This window comes from Myotis myotis, unplaced genomic scaffold, assembly GCF_014108235.1.
Source record: "Myotis myotis isolate mMyoMyo1 unplaced genomic scaffold, mMyoMyo1.p scaffold_m19_p_9, whole genome shotgun sequence".
Lineage (NCBI taxonomy): Eukaryota > Metazoa > Chordata > Mammalia > Chiroptera > Vespertilionidae > Myotis > Myotis myotis.
The window spans coordinates 83,710,954-83,715,602 of NW_023416401.1; the positions used below are offsets into that span (position 1 = coordinate 83,710,954).

The following is a 4,649-nucleotide window of genomic DNA, read 5'->3' on the forward strand; positions in this document are numbered from 1 at the left end:
ATGAAAGGGAACAGGAAGAGCAGATAAGGAAAAGAGGTCAAAATCAGAACATCTCATGTGTCTCCAGGGCTGTCGGCCACAGTCCCAACACCTGGAAAATAGAGTGTTTGAAAAGATGCCGCGTACTTGTTGTAAAAACCTAAATTGTTTACATAGCCTAGAAGCCAGAAATACCTTGTTTCCTAGCTATTTTCTTATCTCCCCCGTGCTTTCCTGAGATCTGAATTATGCTTGAGAAGAAGAAGCAAGGAAAACAAGATAGAAAATCATACTTGCTTCCGTCAATATAGCCAGCTGAGGAAGACTTCCCAGAAGGGGCGTCATTCACCGAGTCCCAGTGCACAGAGGGAATCGCCAAACAAAGGCCTTTTGTGAAGGGATCAGTTCTGAGCCACCATTACTTAGCATACAATGGGCCAGCTTAATAAAGGCGGCTTCCAAGGGCCCTGATGGCCATCCTGGAGCACCAAGGAGGGGGAGGAGGGGGGAGAAGGGGGAGAGGGAGCAAGGGAGGGAGAGGGAGGGGGAGAGAGAAGAAAGGAACATCTGGAATGTTCCAAACTATCTTCCCAGTTAGCATTCGTGAACGCATGAAAGGCTTATCAGCCTGAGTCCCACCCAGTTTTCAAAATAAGAAGCTTCTGTTATTTTCTTGTGTATCTGTTATTGGTCAAGAGTCCAATGAATGTTTCAATGAATGTTTCAGTGACTGTCTCATTGTCATGTGAAATGATCAGGTATAATAAACAGCCCTTTAAATTTTGCTATATACTAGTATGTTACTATATATGTTATATATGATACTACATATATTAACTATACTATGTATATTAACTATATTAATATAAATATATTACCATATAAAAATATATTTTACTATATAATATTATACACTACATTATATGTGAACATATTTCATATATAATTTATATATGCATTTTTGAAACGTTCAAAATTAAATGTGCAATTACTGATTTGTTAAGAATAGAATATTTTGCTCTTGGGATTGAAAAAGTCTTAAAAATTAAGTTCAGTTCAGTGGCAGGTGACAGCATGATACGTTTTGTAGCCATTTATGAATTCCATATTTTTCTTTGGATCGAGCAGAGCTCATAGGTCCTTGAGTCTAGAGCCCCAGAAGCCTGTAAAAATATCCTTGGAGGTTTAAGCAAAGCCACCCTCAGCATTCTCTGACCCCACCTGCTGTCCAATTCCATTTGCCAGTTATCATTTCTGATTTCCCTTGTAGCCTGAGGAGGTGAGGGTGAGGCTCAGAGGGGTGGGGGCTTGTGTCCAGGTGTGGCAATTAATCTTCAAATATTTCTTAATCTTCCACGCTATGCAAACACACTGGATGCAAATCCTCTATGTGATAAAAAGAAATTTTATCACAAAAATCCCTTTAGGACATTGCAAATGAATATGGTAGATTAGGTTCACAAGCTGTACTCTTACAAGAGAAGATTCTTGACTCCTAGGCATTATAAGAAAAATGCAAATATAAATCACTATGAGATATCTTTTTTTTTCATTTATCAGATTAGCAGATATCAAAGTGTGATAACACTGTCTTTGCAAGGTGTGGGGCAGCAGAACCTCGCATACCTGGCCTGGCCTCCTGGGTGGGAGTGAAAATTGGTTCTACCCCCTTGGGGGGCATTTGGCAACATTCACTAAAGTAAAAGATGTACATGTCCTTTGGCCTAACAATTATTCTGCTGGAAATTCATCAGAAAGACCCAACTGAACATGGGACAAATGATGTATGTTCAAGGAAATACATTGCAGCCTCCTATGTAAAAGCTAAATAATGGAAACAACCAAAATGTCCATTAGAGGAAGCTGTCAAAATAAGTGATGGCCATCCAGAACACGGCATTGTATTGCTGCAGCTGGAGGCAGCTGTGTTTATACTGACATGGAATATTGTGCATGTGGTAGAGTGAAATGAAGAAGCAAGCTGCCAAACCGTGATCTGGATGCTACCCATTCAGCTGAGTGGAAAAAAATTACTAGGCTGAACCGTGTGAAAGTACCAATCAGTATTAGTCCATTTTTGACATGTAGACATAACAATTTTATATAATTCAATATATATACACACACACACACATACGCACACACACACATTTACTTAAACTTTTTTGGGGGTAGGAGGTACAAATTACTTTATTTGAAGGAATGGTACAAATGAAAGACATGAGTGGATGATTTGGTACAAGTTATCTAAAATAATAAAAGCATAATATGCTAATTAGACCAGACAGCTGAACGACCTTCCCAAAGAAGCTGGGGCTACAAGGGCTGAGCCACTTGCATGATTTTTGTGCATCGGGCCTCTAGTCCTATATAATAAAAGCCTATTATGCAAATTGAATGGTGGAATGACCAGTCGCTATGACATGCATTGACCATTAGGGGGCAGATGCTCAACGCAGGAGGTTCCCCCAGCCTGCAGGCCCCAGGCCAGCCAAGGTGAGTGCCAGTGGGGGTCCCCTGATCGCCCCGCTGGTCACACCACAGATTGGCCCTGATCGCCTGTCAGGCCTAGGGACCCTACCCATGCACATATTTCGTGCACCAGGCCTCTAGTAGAAAAGATAAAGGTAACTGCAACATGCACGTACTGCTCTGGTGACCAGGATGTCACCCCCGTGGATACGGGAAGCCAGCCTGAGGCTTAGCTCTCCTCACTGTCTCCCAGGATATGCTTGCCATGCCGGTTTCAGGTGCCCCCAACCTGTGCCTATTAGTTTCGTGATTACCTGATTCTCTGATGGATTTCACCTGCTCATTCAGGTAGTGAGTCTCAGTGAAGTCACACAAATGAGGGTCATTTTTGTCAGTGGCCAATGTGTGCAATTCCAGTAATGACTGATTCACACTCTTTTCCAAGTGTAATGCACACTCCACAGCACTCAGCCCATTCTCCCAGCTCTCGGGTCTGGTTCCTTGACATCCTGAAGGAAGATTCAGCCACTTCGGTGGTCCTGCAGCTTCATCAGTTTCTCAGCATGTTCCCTCTCCTTAGGAGATTGGTGAAGAAAATACTTGGCAAAGTTCTTCAAAGCCACATCGTCACCGTCAACGTACTAAGACTGGACAGGTAGACGTAGGAAGTGTAGAGCTCTAGGTTGGTCTGGCGGTTGATGGCGGCCTCCAGTCCTGGTAGCAGTTCCCACACACTTGGGAGGTGGACATGGTCACTGCGGTCATCACCGTCATCTGGATGGGTGGCGGAGGAGAGGCGTGGCTTCAGGGGAGAGGCGGCTGTGGGCGCTAGAGCCATGGCAGGGGCCTGGAGGTGCTCCCAGGGCACTGTGAAGAGGCTGGGTCTCAACTACTGCCTGGGATGGGGGTTGAGGGCCCAGTTCCGTCCAAACACTGTAGAAGCAGGAATCCCCTGGGACTCTTGGTGAGGACTCTAAACTTTTAACTTTGAGAGACCTGTAGATTCATTTGCAGTGTTTTCAGTGGTTAGATCGCCGGCCTGTGCATCAAAGTGTCTCTGGTTCAATTCCCGGTCAAGGGCACATGTCTGGGTTGTAGGTCCAACTGATCCCAGCCCATGCCACACCCCCTCCCCGCACTCCATGAAGGCAACCAATCAATCAATGTCTCTCTCACATTGATGTTCCTCTCTCTCTCTCTCTCTTCCCTCCCTTCTTCACTCCCACTCTCTGTAGAAATCAATAAAAAAAAAAAATCCTTGGGTGAGGAATAACAAACAAACAAAAGAAATAATACAGAGAGCCTATGTACTCCTTATCTAGTTCCCATAATGGTAGCATGTCACAGGTTTAGTACAATGTCACAGCCAGGATGCCGACACTGATACAACCAAGACACAGGCCATTTCCATCACCACCAGGGTTCCTCCTGTTGCCCGTTCATAGTCAAACCCCTTTCCCACCCTTCACTCCGTCCCTGACCCCTGGCAACCACCCCACTATTCTCTATCTCCAGAGTTTGGTCATTTCAAGGCTGTTACATCAGTGGAATCACATGGTATGTAATCTTTTGGGACTGGCTCTTTTTCACGTATATCAGCTCTGGTCCATCCAGGTTGCTGAGTGTATCAACAGCTTGTTCCTTTTGATCGCTGAGTCCTACCCTGAATGTGCATGTACCCAGTTTTACCAGCCACCTATTGAAGAGCATCTGTGTGGTTTCCAGTTTGAGCCTATAGTGAGTAGAGCTGCTGTCAAGTTTCATGCATTTTAAAAAATTTATTGATTTTTAGAGAGAGGAAAAGAGAGAAACATTGTTGTTTTTTAAAATATATTTTTATTGATTTCAGAAAGGAAGGGAGAGGGAGAGAGAAAGAGAAATATCAATGATGAGAGAGAGAATCATTGATCAGCTGCCTCCTGCACGCCCCCTACTAGGGATCGAGTCCAAAACCCAGGCATATGCCCTGGAATAGAACCCAGGACCCTTCAGTCAGTAGGCTGATGCTCTATCCACTGAGCCAACCAGCTAGGGCAACATTGGTTTGTTGTTCCACTTATTTATGTATTCATTGGCTGACTATTTTTTTTAAAGGAAGGTAATTTTATATACACACACACACATACACACACACACACACACACACACACACACACACTAGAGGTCCGGTGCATGAAATTAGTGCACTGCGGGGGCTC

General features: G+C 44.2%; 1 pseudogene; it reads right to left on the reverse strand.

Annotated features, from left to right (window-relative positions):
* Positions 1 to 2,680: 2,680 nt before the first annotated feature.
* On the reverse strand, positions 2,681 to 3,216 carry LOC118663658 (annotated as a pseudogene).
* Positions 3,217 to 4,649: the final 1,433 nt, after the last annotated feature.